The sequence below is a fragment of the Marmota flaviventris genome, chromosome 3 (assembly GCF_047511675.1).
Source record: "Marmota flaviventris isolate mMarFla1 chromosome 3, mMarFla1.hap1, whole genome shotgun sequence".
Taxonomy (NCBI): Eukaryota; Metazoa; Chordata; class Mammalia; order Rodentia; family Sciuridae; genus Marmota; species Marmota flaviventris.
This window is the reverse complement of record NC_092500.1, coordinates 108,036,880-108,055,430: the sequence shown is the minus strand read 5'-3', so window position 1 is coordinate 108,055,430 and position 18,551 is coordinate 108,036,880.

Below are 18,551 nucleotides of genomic sequence, written 5' to 3'. Positions count from 1 at the left end.
GAGCCCTCATGATTCAATCATTTCCTAAAAGCCTCACCTCTTAACATTACTGTATTGGGGACCAAATCTTTGAGTGCATGAGCCTTTGCAGGACATTCCAGATCCAAACCATAATGTCTGATGCATGCATAGGTCTACATCTCCCCTGGTACCTTAGGACAGTTCAGTAGTCACACGTCACTGCAGCTTCAGGGAACATTGAGCTCTCTAATATAAAATGATATTTCAATGTTGGTTTAATTTACATTTTCTTATTGTTAATGTTTGAATACTTTGCTTACAAGGTAACCATTTAATTTTCTTTTTCTAAAATGGCTTCTTCAAATATATTTCATATGTTTTCCCATTTTATTGTTGTTCCTTTTTTTGCCTCTGATTTACAGAATTTCATTTCTGGCAATTTTCTCTACAAGAAGCGCCATCATCTGTCCATTAATTTAACTGAACAGACATCCTTTCTTTTTGATATTAAAAAAATCTTCATGCTTCTGTCTCTCCACATATTTTACCTCTCCCTGCTTCCTTCTTTTTCTCTATTTCCCCTCCTTTCTATGTCCCTTTATTTCTCTGTTTCTCTCTGTCTCTGGTCTTTATCTCTCCTTTCCTTACTCTCCCTCTCTCCCCCTTCCTTTCTCCCTCCCTTTCTATAGTTTGTGTTTTTGGGGTCTCACTTAAAAATTATCTATTTGACTATCCAGGAAAAATGTTCTTCTACATTTTTTTTCTTAAAAAGCAATGACAACAAGAACAACAACCTAATTTAATTAAAAGTTTCTATTATTTGTATATATTTTATTTTTTATATTATGTCCTTATCGTTTCTAGTGTTTACGTGGTGTTAAGTGGAGAGTCAGGTTTTGAAAAATATCTACTATACTATCCATCCCTCCATAGTGAATGGAGGAAACCATTTGTCAAAATACAAAATATTATGTAATAAATAATATTATCTTTGTTTTTGACATTTTCATTTTCTTAGCTTGATCATATTGTCCCTTCATCCTTCATTATTATAATGTTTTCATTCCTAAGGCATTTTAATAAATTGTAATATTTTATGGTAGTTTACGTACCCTCCCTTATTATTCTTTTTCAGGGATGATTTTGTTGATTAAAAATCCATCTCTTTAATGTTTATTTTATATTTTCCATGTTCTGCAAATAAAGTTGCATAAGTATTTTAATTTGTTAACATTTATATTCTTAGATTAATTTGATAAATATTCAAATTTTCCTAAAATTTTTCTTCTAATTTAAGAATATATAAATTATCTAGATCATCATCTATGTCTTTAATCAATACATTAAAATTGGGTATATGAGAATATTTTTTAAAGTTAGATCTTTTGTTGGCTTTTCTGAAGTTGTGTTACCTTGTTGCAGTAGAATTCTGTAAGTTGATCTGATTTTTCATGACTACTCTTATTGTTGATTTTTGTCATTTTGGATGATTACTCTTATTGTCCTATTTTTTCTATACTTTCCCATTTTTTATGATTACTCTTATTGTTCTAAATTTTTCTGTACTTTCTCTTCCCTTACAAAATATACACTTTTTATTTGTCTTTACTTGATTATTATGTATGTCACTCTATGTTTCAGGATCAAGCTTTCCATTTGAGATGAGCATGTTAGAACCAGCAGAATTATGTTGAACATTTGTGAATGTCCAGAACACGTACACTTTTCCCCTCTTAAAAGAAATGCACCAAGATTTTCTCTAATCATATTGATTGCTATAAATTTTGGAATGTGGCCTTATGGAAATGAAGTCATTCTTCTTTCCTTCTTCTTTACTAAAAGTTATTAACAAAACCTTTAGGTATACAACAGTGTCATGTATTTGTCTTCATCAAATGTGAAAATTAAACTTTTTAATATGGTGAATTATGATAATGGGTTTTCTGGTCTATCCTCATGTTCTTGCATAACTGAGTAAAAACCTTTACATAATGACTTTTTAAAATATACTTTTAATTCAGTAGATATTTTATACAACAATTTTGTATCCATTTTCAAAGTGAAATCAGCTATCAATATTTTAAAGTTTTATTTTCTCTATGTTTGTAATCTATATTACATGAATCTCAGAATGAGTTATACAGTTTATATTCTTTTCCTAGTTTACATACATATTTTAACTGTGTTTTAGTATGATCTATGTTCTTCAAAATTTGTTCATATAGATACCATTTCATGTTTTTTTATTATTCATATTGCTTTAGCTTTGAAAATTTTGGGATTTTTTTAGTTGGCGTCTGTAAGGAGGTGTGCATTTGTGTGTGCATGTACATGTATGTATTTTGTGCATTTCCATAGATTCCGGTATTACATATTCTCTGAGTCCTAGAATCAGCCATTTCACACACACACACAAAAATTGATTCACATTTATTGTAGAATAAATTAGAAATCAAGACACAAATGCCTGGTGTGTCCATTGCAATTGGAGTGTAGCTGCTTCCAGAGCCTTTCACCTACAAGAGGAAGAAGAAAAAAATATGTGCATCAACTCATATATAAACATAGTCTATGTCTATGTGTGGGCATCTGTGTCCATATTAAACAGTTCATACTGATTTCTATGACTCTAATTCATTTCCAAAGGAATCATTCCAGCCTTCTCCACTGTTCTATCTGTAATCTGCCACTCCAATAGTCGATAAACCTGACTTTTATCATTTGCCATCCACTTCTTTAGTGGTTCAATTATAGATGTATATATAATAGTATCATTTTTTTTTTGTCTGTAACTTTGTGGGAAACTGCTTCTTCAGCTAGATTAAAACCTTTCTGTGCACTTGTTTTACCTTTGGTGTTGCAGAGTCCACTCATTTCCATAGTTACTACATCAGTACATTCCTCCATCACCCACTACCATTCCCAATGATGTTATTCCATGCATTGATGTAATCAAACTAAAAGGCTTCTTTTTGTTTGTGCCATTTTGCATTATAAATTGTAAAATTTTGGGGTATATTAAATTGAGTTAAATTGTTGGGTATATTCTTCATTCCATTCTGAGATCTGAAAACAATTAGTTTTCAACTCATATTCATAAAGGTGCATATTTTGTTTTGCAAAGTTCTATGGGTGTGACAAATTCATAGTGTCACCATTAGACTATCACATGGATTAGCATCACTGCTTTAAAAAATTATTTGTGTTTCATCCAATAACTCCTTGTAACCATTCCATAAACACCTAACAACAATGCAACATTTAACTCTCTTAATATGGTGTTTTGTAGAAAGTCACATAACTTAACTCATACGATTTTTAATCCTTAAAGATGCATGCCTTTCACTTAGCAATGTATTTTAAAACTTCATCTATAATATAATAACTCACCTTTCCTTTTGTCAGTCCATATTATTGTATTCTATGGTTACATCATAGTTAATTAATTTACCTATTGAATTTAATAGGTAATTGACATTTTGGATGCTTCCAGGTTTTGGTGGACATGACTAACGTTGCTGTACACACAGTATGCAGATTTTTATATGGGAACACATTTTCAAATCAGTTATGTAAATACGAAGGGCATAATCATTGGAGTATATGAAAAGATTTTGCTTTGCTTTGTAAGAATTGGTCATGTTGTTTTATCATGATGTTTGTATCATTTGCATTGCCAACAGCAGTGAATGATAGCTCCTGTTATCATCCATGCCAGCAATTTGTATTTTTACATTTTTTTTTGAATTTTAATCAATATAATAGTTTCATAGTTCTATTTTATTATTGTTTTAATTTGTAAATTCCTAATGAGACATGATATTGAGATTCTTCTCAGATGCTTATTTGTCAGTTTTACCTTTCTTGTGTGAGTTATTTTTTTCAAACATTGTGCCCAGATTTTAATTAGGTTGTTTGCTTTTTTGTCTTTTTTTTTTTTTCATTTGTTCTTTAAGGTTATACAGGACAGTAGAAAGTATTTTGGCATATCATACATACATGGAGTATACCTTAACTTCCCATTATTGTGGTTGTACATGATGTGGAGTTACACTGTTGTGTATTCATATATGAACATAGGCAAGTTATGTTCGATTCATTCTATGTCTTTCCCATTCCCATTGCCCACTCCCTTCTCCCACTACCCTCTATCCAATATGGTGAAACTCCACACTTCCCTACCTCCTGCCTATTGTGAATCAGCATCCCCATGTCAGAGAGAACATTCAGCCTTTGGTTTTGAGACATTGGCTTATTTAAATTAGCATGATAATCACCAGATCCATCCATCTACTGGTAAGTGCCACAATTTCATTTTTCTTAATGGCTGAGTAATAGTCCATTGTGCATATGTACCACATTTTCTTTATCCATTCATCTGTTGAAGGGTACCTAGGTAGGTTCCATAGCTTAGTTATTTTGAATTCAGTTGCAATAAACATTGATGTTTCTGTGTCACTACAGTATGCTGCTTTTAAGTCCTTTGGGCCAAGGAGTGGAATAACTGGGTCGAATGGTAGTTTCATTCCAATTTTTCTGAGGAATCTGCATACTGCCTTCCAGAATGGTTACACCAACTTTTTCATATATTTGTTGACTAAACATATTTCTTCTGTGAAGTGTCAATCCAGTTCCTTTGCCCATTTATTGTTTGTTTATTGTTTGTTTGTTTGTTTTGTTGTTGTTTTTTCTTTCTTTTTTTTTTGAGTTCTTTATGTATCTTGGAGATTAGTGCTCTACCTGAGGAGAGGATGGCAAAGATTTTCTCCCATTCTGTAGTCTGTCTTCACATTCTTCATTGTTTCATTTGCTGCTAAGAAGATTTTAGTTTGATTACATCATATTTATTGATCTCTGATTTTACTTTTTGTACTTTAGGAGTGTTGTTGAGGAATTCATGATGTAGATTAGAACCTTTGTCTAAAGAATGAGATAACTGTATTTATGTGGATTTGTCTTTGTGTCTTCTCTTCTGTACCATTGGTCTTCATGTTTGTTTTGAATGCAATTGATTTATGGGTGTAAGATCCCTCTTTTTCTGTTCACATACCTTGCTGAGAAGCTGCCTCTCTGATTTCTTGGTTTTATGCCTCAGAACAGCCAGGAAAGTGACTTCCTGCAGTATGCCATCTTGAAACCCTCCAGTTTGTTTGCACATTCTTGATACAAATCTTTTATCCAATATGTTCTACAAATATTTTTACCTGTCTGTGCCTTGACTTTCCATTTACTCAATAGTATCTTTCACAAAGCACATGTTTTTTATTTATTAATAAGTCCAACTTGCCACGTTTTGCTTTCATGGATCATATATATGATCTTATACTTAATAACTCATCACTACATTCAAGGTCAAAAAAAGTTTTCTTTTAGAATTTGTATGCTGTTGCATTACACATTTAGGTCTATGATTCATTTTAGCTTTATTTAAAGATGCGAGATTTGTATGTGCATTCTTGTTTATATATATATATATATATATATATATATATATATATATATATATTCTTATATATATATATTCATATATATATATATATATATATTCTTATATATATATATTCATATATATATATATATATATATTCTTATATATATATATTCATATATATATATATATATTCTTATATATATATATTCATATATATATATATATATATATATAAAAACAAGAATGCACATACAAATCTCGCATCTTTAAATAATATAATTGTTATATATATATATATATATATATATATATATATATATTTATTTATTTCAGTTCTAGCACCATTCATAGAAAAGGCTATCCATTTTACATTGAATTCCTTTGTCCCTATGTCAAAGAACAGTGTATGATATTTGCATGGACCTCTGTTCAGTCATATATATTGGTGAAGAATATATATATTGGTAGAAGACTGCACCCCATGGATAGATATATATATATATATATATATATATATATATATATATATATATATATATATATATATATATATATATTCTTTACCAATAAAGTCCTCTTTTGATTAATGTAGTTTATAGTAAACTTTGAAATTCTATAGTGTCTGTCCTATCAAATTTTTCTTTTCAATTTTCAGTGTTATAATGGCTATTCTAGATCTTTTGTCTTTCTACATCAGTTTTAGAATCGATTTGTTAAAATCTAAAAAACAGATGACATTCTTATTAGGATTGTATTTAATCTATATGGATGAATTTGATAGTGTAATATATAAGAAATATCTATTTTTGAATGCATGAAAACATTACCATTCCATTTATTTAGGTTTTTTAAAAAAATTTTTCACTAAAGTTTTATAACATTTCACATAAAAAATATGTTTGTGTTTGTGTGTGTATGTGTATGTGTGTGTGTGTGTGTGTGTGTGCATGTGTAGTTGGATTTCTGCCTGGCTTAATTTCTTAATGATCTTTTTAACATTTAAAATCATAATTTTCAATGCAAATATATGAAAAAGCAATTAACTTTTCCATATGTATCTCAATCTGTGATTTGCCATGTATTTACTTTCAAGCTATATTTTGGTTGATTCTTTGGGATTTTCTACATAGACAATTATGACATTTGTAATACAGGCAATTTTATTTCCTTATTTCCAGTAGGTATACATTTTATTTTCTATTTTTTATTTGTCCACTATTTACAATTCCATTACAATGTGGTGAGAGAGAACATCTTTGTTCCCAGCCTTAGGGGAAAAACATTCAGTTTCTCATCATTAAGTTTAATGTTAGCTGTAGGTTTTTGTAGCTGTTCTTTATCACTTTGAACAAATTTCTCCCCTCTTCATAGTTTGATAAAAATTTTTATCATGGATGAGCAGTGGATGCTGTCAGTTCTATTTTTTGCTGTTTTTCTTTCTTTTCTTTATTTACTTTTGTGGTGATGAGGATGGAACCCAGTGCCTCATACATTTTGCATCTTTTGATTTGATCATAATGTATTTTTCTTTGGTCAGTTGATGCAATGGATTATATTGATTTCCTAGTGTTGAACTAGCCTTGCATACCTGGAATAAAGCCCATTTTCCTGTGGTGTATAATTCTTTCTGTACATTGCTGCACTTAACTTACTAATATTTTGTTAAGGAGTTTTGCATCAATGGTCATGAATGGTTTTATATTTTGTGGTTTTCCTTTCTTGTAATATCTTTATCAGGCTTGTCTCAGGGTAATGCTGACCTCACAGAATGATTTAGAAAGGGTGGCCTTTGCTGCTCTTTCCTAGAAAGGATAACCGGTATCATATCTTATCATATCTCCCTTGAATGTTATGTAGAATTGAGCAGTGAACAATCTTAGGTCATTTATATTGGGAAGAGTATTAATTATTGATTAAATTTCTGTCAGAGATGCTGGTTTAATTGTATTCTATTTCTCCTTATGTAAATTTTATCTATTTTCATCTTACAAGAAATTTGTCTATTTCATCTAAATTATCAGATTTGGGAACTTAACATTGTTAAAGGTATTCTTTATTATCTTTTAATGTTTAATGATAAACACTCAGTCCTGTTTATCCTTCCTTCATTTACACTATTGGTAATTCATATCTTTACTCTTTTTTCTTGTTTGTTGACTTTTTCAGTGATATTGTTTCTTCAGAGAAACAAGGGTCACAACTCTGAGACACAGTTCTACCTTTTGTTTTTATTGATTTTCCTTTTTGCAATTTTATCAATTTCTGCTGTGATTTCTATTCTTTTCTTCTACTCTCTTGAGATTTAAATAGTTCTTCTTTCTCTAATTCCTAAGATGCAAGTTTAGATTATGGACTTTAAATTTTTTTTTAATTCTCTATATTCCTCTACAACATCAGCTTTTGTTGCATCCCACAAATTGGAATAACATATTTTCATTATCATTTATTTATAAATTTAAAAATTATTTTGTGAAGTATTGGTCCAAGTGTTATCTAGAAGTATGTTGCTTAATTCTAATTGTTTGGATACATTTCCTCTAATTTTACAGTTGAACTCCTTTATAATTGGAGGATGTATGTGTGTGTGTGTGTGTGTGTGTGTGTGTGTGTGTTTTGTGATATTATATGTGTCAACTTGATAGGGCAAGGCCATGCCCAGATATTATGCTAAACATTATTTCTTGGCATGCCTGTGAGGGTGATTCTGGAAAAGAGCATTTCAGTCTGTGAACTGAGTAAACCAGACTCCCTTCCAATGTGGATGGGTGTTATCCAATTCACAGAGGGCTTAGTACAGAAGAAGTCAGGGAAAGATAAAATTCGTCCTCTGATTAAGATCAGTCTTTAGCCTTTCGAACATTTTTGGAAAACCAATGAATTAATAAGATTGGTTACTTGTTCCTAATATAGTTGGAAAACCTGGCTTAAAAAAAAAAAAAGACTGAACTCAGGCATTCAAAATCCGCCCCCCACCCCCCGCCCCAAATAAGTTGGAAAATTTTTTTATGTGTGCTGTTCAGGAGAACTGATCACCTGTAGCCACAGGACTACAATTGCTAAAAATCAAATGCAGAAGCAGAATCACATCTTGCAACTGGTTAAATGACACATACTGATGAATGAACACACACATACACCACGCCCTATTGGTTTTGTTTGTCTGGGGAAAAAAAACATCTGACTAAACTAATACAGATCCCCTAACATATTAACCATAGTTTCCTGAATGATAATTCTGAGTCTGGCTCTAATGTTTGCTGTATCTGTTAAGATCTTTTCCCTTAAATTTTGCCAACCCTTGTAATTTTATATTGAAAGTCAATCATACTGTATCAGCTAATAGGAACTGAGATAAATAACCCTTTCCTGTGCATCTCTCAATCTGGCTATGACTTTTACAGGACTTAATATTTGCTGTTGCTATAGGCACCAGAGGATTCAAATACCTCTAGTGTTCTTGTTTGTGCTTCCTCTCTTGGCTTGCGTCTTTTCTCAAGTGTGCGTTCCAGAGACAGCCTGCATCTTGCAGCTCTTTCAGCGCCAGTGTGCCACTGGTGTACTGGAGCCCTTCAGTGTGGAGGTGAAGTTGGGGAAAGGGGCAGCCTCTAATCTTATGATCAAATCTGTCTTCTAGTGAACCTGCATTGGACTTTGATTTTCACAATGGTTTTTAGTAGTCTAGCTTCCCTCTTCTTAGGTAAAATAGGCTAGAGGGACCTTTAGTGTTAGGAATATTCATGTAGGATGAGTCTGCTAAAGTCTTTTCCCTGAAGAACATTACTTTGAAATGAAATTTGCTCTCTATGTTAGGGCCAGAGGGGATCTCTCTTGACATTTCAATGTGAGAAAATGATGGAGATTCTAGATGTAAAACTTCTGGAAACGTTCAGACTCCTCCAAGATTGAAGCTCCGGGGAGTTTCTTATTTTCCACACTGATCTACACTTAGCCTCCAGTGATTCATCCATGTTGCTGGGTTTTTTTTGTTTTATTTTTCTGAAGTTGCCATTTATGTTTACCTTCAAGTTTAGGGCTCCCGTGGCTTCTGCTCTAGGTAAACTGATCTCAGCTGTGATTCTGGACTCATCTACCTGTCTCTAGATTTTGTGGTGGAACTGGTCCCCCAAACGCCATTCCTTGATGAATCCAAGAAGTCACTGATTTTTTTTTTATTTGTTCAGCTTTTTCTTGTAAATATGGGAGTCAAAGCTCTCACACTCCTTTCAGGTAGGAGTTGAACAAGAAATCTCTATGTTTCTTACTTTCATTCTTCTTGTTCTACCAACAACTGAGAAAGATATATTGAGGTTTTCCACTAAAAATGTTGATCTATAAATTTTTTGGTAGTGCTATCGGTTGTTCAATATATTTTGAAGCTGTATTCTGAGATTATATTTACAGTGTTGTATTTCTTTTTTACCAGTATATTACATCAGTCTTTGCCCCTTATGAAATTTTGGGTTCTCAATTTTATTTTGACAGAATGTAAGATTTCTAACACATACCCTCCCCCCAGTATTGGCCTGGTATGTCATTTTGAGTTTTCAACATTTGTCTTTGTTTTGCATATATTTTTTATAGTACACACATTAATGCGATTCTAATTTAATCTGAGAAACAGTGGCTTTAATTATCTTATTTACTAAGTTCTATATTATAATCTAACTTTTGGCATCATGTTTTTATGTTTTCTATTTAACCTTCTTCATTTTCAATGGCAGGTAATATTTATTTGCCTTGACTAAAAAGGTACAAATTTTGTTTTCAAGTGGGATTACTGTGATATAATTCACATACAATACAATTCACTCATTTAAAGGCACATTACTTTTGTCTTTACAAGGTGGCTCTTGATTTAAAGTTCATTAATTTCTTAAGCCATAAAAAGTTGCTTTGAGATTGATCAATCCTCTATTATTGTTTATGACAACTAATGTCCATGTATCACTATGTAAAAGAATAAATCAGTTTCTTCATGACAACAGCAATAACTTGCTAAAACAGAAACAAAACTTATCTTTTTATGAATGACTGATATTGCAGATTTTAAGTATCTCCACCTTTCAAGGGCAAGTCTGTTCCTAATCTCATGAGCTATGATTACTATATAACCATAAGAACATAAATATATCAGAATAAAAATTTCAGTTGCTATACAAGAAATACAAATACAAGGGGTCAATTCCTTAATTTAAAAAAGCACAAAATAAGGTTGGAGACAGAAAAGAACATGCAGTTTGACCCAGGAGATCTAGATGTAGCTGCATTAAATAGATACCAAAGTACTGAAATTAGAAAGCAACAATAATTACAACAGTTGGCTAGGGTTATTGCAAAATTGACACTAACATAAGTAAATATATATGCATTTATATGCATATACTATATATAGTTATTTTTACTGTTGCAAATAGTTTTATATTTGAATTATAAACTCATTATGTGCTCATGATGAAATATATAAAAAATACAGATGTCATCAAACAGAATATTCAATATTTGAAATTCAATTTTTATTATTTTTACTGTAGAAATTAATTATTTTATTAAAATCAAAATAGTACACAAAAAATGTAGAGTGCCTTAAATTTTCATGCCTCTAAAAATAGTAAAGTATAGCTTTTATCATCGCATTATTTTTTATCTTTTCTTACTTATTGGTATTATATATTGATATTGTTAGAAGTTAAAATATGATTCTTCAACAAATTTAATTAATAATTTAATTGTATTCTGATTCTTTTTTAAAGGTATATTTCTAGAATGAGAATAATTTGATCTTAATGTCAATATTTTATATTATTTAAAGTGTATTATCTTGCAAAAAAATGCTAATTTATATTCCCATCAACATAACATTTTATTGTTTTTTTTTGTGTTTTTTTTTTTTTTTTTGCTATACTCTCATCAATATTTGTTAATTTTAAAGATAGGAAACAATTTTTAATTATTACTCTATAGTAAATTTGAAAATTTATTTAAGCATTTCTTCTTTTCAGAATTGACTATGTTTTTTTTTTCATTATTTAGTTATTGCTGACTGATTTTGTTATTGAATTCACTTGACTTTCCAAAAATTAAGAATTTTTAAATTTTGTCTTCTTTGCAGCAAATATTTCTTTGCATTTTCTCAGTTGCTTTTTTGAAATTTTATTCAATAGGACATTTTTATGCAAAGTGGTTCTTTTTTTGATATTTTTCTCATTTTATTCTAATTGTAATAGATGTATAACAAGCAATGCAAAATGTATGAAGATAAAAGAAATTACTTCCTACTAACTCCCTCTCATGTCCTATTTTTTCCATGATTTTCTTTCTGTTGATATGTACACATACAAGCATATACACATATGTACCGAGTGTTTGCTTGTATGACTCAAACAAAATTAAATAGGGCTATGTGCATGTATCTTCAATTTGCCTTTTTTTTAAATTTAACATTTTATGGACAACTTTATAGGCTTATAAATTCTTTTAATTTTCCTTTGAAAACATATAAATATTAAATAAAGAGACTCTATATTTGCTTTTATTGAAATGTCTATTTTCTTGTTTTCGTGTTTGCTTACCTCTCTCCTAATCTACTCTTTTTTAGCAATAATCAATCAAACTCCTATCTCAGGTGACTGCTCCTAAAACCACTTCTATGTATTCTTCTCACTCAGATAATGACATGTCCCTATAATTTCTAAAATGATGTTGATAATATGTTATGGAAAGTTAAGTCCTTAGTCATAATTCCAGTGTATTTTTTAAAACTATTGTGTATGAGTATGTATAATAAATGTCATAAATTTTTAAATCACTTTCCTTGTGTTAATGGACATAACTTTTTTCTAACATTATATTGCTATAAAAATGTTAAAATAATCTCAGGTCTATGAGATTTTACATCTATAAGAGATTCAAAAAATATTATTTCTGAGTAAAAGTTACATGCTTAATTTATTCTTTTTTAAATAATAAATAATTTTAGATGGATTTCTGATGAGTATTTGATGTCAGTAATAATTATTGCTTTGTAAACATCTTTTTCCATGCATTGTCCATTTCTCTGGTAAACTATTTTGTCTTTCAGTATTTTGAAGAGTTCCTTGTATATCTGTTGTATTATATATATTATAAATATTAACATTTTATCAACCATGAGCTATACAAATATTATCATCTTAAATATTCATTTATTGACTTTGTTTCAAGTGTCTCCTTCTATACAAAAGTTTTTGTTTGTTTTAAATTTTCACATTCTCATACATGACAATATTTTCCTTGCTGCTGAAATTATTGTCTTGTTTCTCAGAGGTCATTCCTTTGAATGAATTATAAGAACTCTTTATTTAAAAAATTTTAAAGGTATTTTAATCTTTATTATATCTGGATTTAATTTTTGACAACAGGCTTTTTAAGGGTTCTTAATTTTGTTTTCACCAGATGACAGTCTATTGTGCCAGTATTATTTCTAAATTAATTTATTTTTCCTCTCTGAACCCAATTAGGAGTTGGCCATATATTAATTTTTCATAAGTTTGGATCTGTTTCAAATTGATGTACTCTGAAAAATGCCTGTCATAATGATAATTATTTTTATATTGATTTAATGACAAGAGTTTTATAATTTCTTCTAAGGTTTGTTAAGATTTGTGCTTTAATATACAACCCAACTTGTTCTTGGAAATTAATTTTATTGTTAGGGAAGATTTAATACCACCTACCATCTTATTCAGTTCTCTCAATTATGAGTAGATTTTAATAATTGTATTTATTTCCCAGAACTGCCATAACAAATTACCAAAAACCTGCTGGCTTAAAACAATAGTATTTTTTTTTTCTCTTATAGTTCTGGATGCCAAATGCCAAAATCAATTTATTGGTAGGTGTTGGTGTTTAGATGGTAGATGTCCCCTGAAAGCTTATTTGTGACACAATGCTAGTAAAGCATTCAGAGGTGAAATGATTGGGTTATGAGAGTCTTAACCTAATCAGTATGCTAATCTCCTGTTAGGGATTAACTGCATGGTAACTACAGGAAGGTAGGTTGTGGCTGGAGGAGGTATGTCCAGGGGCTGTGTCTTTGGGATATATATTTTGTCCTTGTTAAGGAGAGTTCTCTCTCTGCTTCCTGGTGTGATGTCTTGAGCTGCTTCCCTCCACCACACTCTTCCTCCATGATGTTCAGCCTCACCTGGAACCCCTAGGACTGGAACTGGCTGTCTATGGACTGAGACCTCTGAAATTGTGAGCCCAAAAATACACTCTTTTTTAAAAATTATTCTTGTCAAGTCTTTTAGTCACAGCAGCAAAAAAAAAAAAAAAAAAAAAAAAAAAAAAAAAAAAAGCTGACTAAAATATCCTGGTTGTTTCCTTTTGGAGATTCTGAGAGAGAATCTACTGTGTGCTTCTCCCATTGATTTTCGTAGTTCCAGCAGTCTTTGGCTGTGTTTGTAGACGCAGCAAACCAAAGTTTTCTGTGTCTTCACCTTTGACTGTGTTAATCAAACTTCTCTCTCTTTATTCTTAGAAGAACATAAATCATGGGATTTAGGACACTCAAAATCCAGAATAACCACATATTGAGATCCTTAATTTAATTTCACCTGTACAGATTTTTTATGGAAATAAGGTCACATTTATAGGTACCAGTAATTAGGACTTGGATGTGTTTTTGGTAGACACAATTCAACCACTACAATTACATTCATTTAAATAATAATTTCAGATAAATTAAAATTCATTCATTTATGACTAAAGTATACGTTTTCTATTAGTTCAAATAATTTCATGCCTTGATGAGGTCTTATCACTTTCTTTGTGAGGTCAGATACCTATTTATTACTTTTGTCAAGAACATTTTTATTCTTTTTTATTTTCCATTTTAAGGATATAGTTGAATAGTGTTAAATATAGCCACTATGTTTTATATTTTTGTGATTATTTTTAAATAAGAATTTTCTCCTCTTTATATGCCATTGTCACTCCCAAATTAAAAAGATCTTGATGCTTTCAAGTTTATTTCTTGTTACAGGTTAAATTAAAAACCTCCAATTTCATGTGTTGAAGTTGGATCAAAATTAGAGATATAGTGTGTCTCCATGTTTATTTTAATTAGTAAATAGATAGGGAAATAGTTGAAGCACATAAGCATTTATTTTTTTTCTATTTCTGTGTTCACTGATATGTCTTAGAAAAAGGAACACTCTCTTAGTAACAGGTGTTCCCACCACCCAGAGTCACACGGAGAAACAAATTACTCCAGGCTGGAGACTAGGAGAATATAAAAAAAAAACCTATACAGTCATGTAGTACCAGAAAGTAACTCCTGAATGAAAACAGACAGAAGGGCATGTCAGAAGTGTGAGAGCCAGTGAGTTACCAGTGACCAAAGCTGGAATGATGTAAACAACAAAGTAAGTATAGCTAGTATTAGACTAAAACTCATTAAATAGAATAAATATGCATGGGTGCATCATAAATGATTGTTCAAGTAAATAGTGAAGAAGGAACAAATATTCCCTTCTTAAGATTTCAAAATGATAAATGCAGCAACAATGAGGAAAACAGTCATGATTAGAAAACCAACTGTAACTGCCCCAGGAAAGATTAAAAGTGTTAAAAGTTATTGGGTAAAACTTTAAAGAGAACAGAATATTGGCTATGACCCTGCATATCTCTCCAAACCATTTATTTACTATTGTGACAATACTGTCCCCTGTAAATATTCTTTTCTTCTGAAAGAGAAGCTTAATTTCCTTCTCCTACAGAGTGAACGATATTTAGTGATGTACTTTGGAGGAATAAGACATGCAAAAGGAAAAATAGCAACCTCACCAGGCAGACATTGCCTTAACCAAGTGATCAAAATTAACATCTTCAGTGGTAAATCATGTGGATCTTGTGAGCCTTCTGATATGACATGATGAGAAGAGCACTTCAGCCCTGTGCTTTCTCTCCTAAAAATAAATGAGTCCAGTTTAACCATGAAAAAAATATCAGAGGCTGAGGTTGTGGCTCAGTGGTAGAACGCTCGCCTAGCATGTGCCAATAAAATAAAGGTATTATGTCCAACTACAATTAAAAAACAAACAAACAAATAAATAAATATCTTTCGAAAAATCAGACAAAACCAAATTGAAGGACATTCTACAAAATCCATGAACAGCACTCCTTGTATCAAGGTTATAGAAGACAGGAAAAGACTGAGAAACTGTCACAGATGAGAGAAGAATAAGTCTATTTACTGACTGAATGAAGAGGGGTGTTCTGGATTAGGTCCTGGAACAGGAAAAGGACATGCATCCAAAAAAGTGATAAAATCCAATTAAGAACTCTTGTTCATTTAATATTTGGGCAATATTAACATTTTATTTTTCATGGGAATGTGGGAGAAAGTTCTATCTAAACTCTTCTCTATCTTTACATCTATTTTGTAAATTTCTCACTCATCAAAGTTTGCTTTTCCTCTTTCCTAATTCCTAGTCCTAGCTCCTTATTCCCAATATTCTCAAAGAGATACTAGGCTAATGCAAAAAGAGGAAGGAAAGAAAGGAGAGAAGGGTGAGATAAAAGAGAAGAAGCTGGAATGGAAAATGCTAACATTGGTTGAGATTATGTATATGGAGAAGTATTCCAAAGAAGAAATTATGCAATAAAACACAGCCATATTTCTGAGGAATATGAAACATATTTAGATCTCCATGCATAAGGCCACAGAGCAACTAAAAATATAACTTTTAAAGTTAATAGAAATGCAGGCAGAAAGTGACAGGTTACATGTTGGTAACTCAGCAGCCTTCCCTTTCTCCTGTAATTAGGGTTGAGTTACAGAGGCTGCAGTGTGAGTATTTATTTCCAAGAAGCAGAAGCGGTTTGAAGGAAGAAACAGAGGTTGGAGTCATATTGCTTTTCCTCAGGCAGTTTCACAGACATGAGATTTTCCAGTGGCCTTTGTTCATTTCTCTGAAAACCACCTGCTTTGCTTCTACAGCCAGTTATGGTCAGCACACAGGGTTTTCTGAAGTTCTTGCAATTTCCCAATCTCTGTGAATCAGGAACCTGCTGAGAAGTACTGGGAACTTCCTGATCTTTGTTTTCCACAGTCTTTCCAATGGTTCTGTCTGTGTCCAGTGAGACTTATTCAGTCTCATATTTGAAATTTCTTGAGGTGGTTTCTGGTTTTCTCACTGAAATTACTAGATACAGAAATAATCATAAAAATACAATTACACTGGTATGTTTAAGAACATGCTTTTAAAATTGTAAGGTCTAACCAAAAATAAAAAATAAACAAAAAGAAAAACAAAATAGATAAATTCAATAAAAGTATTAGCAAATTCAGTTTAATGGGTTTGTATGTTTTGAATATATACTGCTGAAATCAATCTCATAATGGAACTAAAAATTAACAAATTTTCATAAGAAGAGATTTTATAACTCTACTATTTGATAAGTATAACAATGTTAAAATAATAACAAATCCTTTAAAATATTAAAAAGTGAAAAAATATTAACTAGTAAAGATAGAACCATGAGAGGTCCTTGCTGAAGCATTAATCAAATATTGAATGTCTAAAAAAGCACTTCAAAGATAAATTCATGTCAAATCTAAGAAACTCAAAAAGATTTTTCAGAATGTAAGATAAAACCTTAAATTCATTCCAAAAAGGAAGTCAATACTCAATTTAGGTTTCTCAAAACAAATAATATAAACCAGCAAAAAAAAAGTATTGCTGATATATAATAAACATAAAACCTAAAGTTAATGAAAGACCAACAAAATAGAAAAGTAGAAATAATTATAATATATGGAGTAGTCATTGGGTTCAAACAATTAATTAATCCAAAGCTTGGTTTCAAAATTTTAAAAAGTTTAAATACATTACACAAATACTTTGTGAGATTGAGATAAGAGAAAAAAATTACAAATTTAGAACAAGAATAAAGAACCATCCAATATATATTAGATCACTAAAGATTATATAAATAATGCTTTCTTTTGTCAAAAAATTGCATTATTTAAATGTTTAAAAGGTCCATCAACTGATGAATGGATAAAGACAATGGGATATGGTTATACAATGGAACACTATTCAGCCAAGAAAAAAAAAAAAAAGAATGAAATCCTGTTACCTGAGACAATATGGATGGAACTAGAGATAATTAAATTAAGTGGAATAAGTCAGGCACACAAATAGAAGTACCACATAACCTTACTCATATTTAGGATGTAAAAATGTAGATCTCATAGAAGTTGACTAACAGAGACTGGAGAGAGTGGGGTTGGGGTAGGGATAGGGAAATGTTGATCACTGTTGTACTAGATTATAGCTGGACAAGAACAAGAAGTTCTGGTGTTCTGTTTCATAATAGAGTGACTATAGATAATAATTAAGTACTCTATATTTCAAAAAGCTATAATAAAGAGATTTTAAATGCTTTTACTATGAAGAAATAATATTTGAGGAGATAAATATATGCTTGAGCTTATTCAAATATTATAGTAAGTATACATGAATTGAACTATCTCATGCTATCCCTTGATATGTTTAATTCTTATGTTTTTACATCAGTTAAAAATAAATCTAATTTTTAAAAGTGAATAAATACCAATAACATTAAAATGTAATGATCAAAGATCAAATTGATCACCATGAATTTCATCTAGATATTTAAAGTTGTGCGTGTGTATATGTGTGTTCTTAATCTTTCAAATATATTTCAACATGTGTGTGGTGGAGACTGCTATTTGTATACCAAAATCATCCTCTCATTACAGTGTAATGAAATTGTAGTTGACACATAACTGTTCAATTAGAGAACCGTTTCCAGCCTGCTAGCTTCTGGTTGGTCACATGGACCAACCCATCACCAAAGAAATGTAGGTGGAAGTGATGGGCCCTGCATGCAAATTTCTTATAACTGAGGCTATGCAGTCCTCTTTATGTCTGCTCTCCTCCCTGTCTAGAAACTGGCACTTGCCAGTGTATGCATGTGTATTCCGACTTTCAACCAATCAAATAAGAACAACGCCTCAGGGAAGGGACAACATGGGAAAAGCTTCCGGGTCCCTGATTTTGAAAGCAGATTTGTATTGGTTTTGGTTGTTGTCACTTGGGTCTTTTCATGTTCTCTTTCTCCTCCTCCTCCTCCTCTTCCTTCTTCTCTT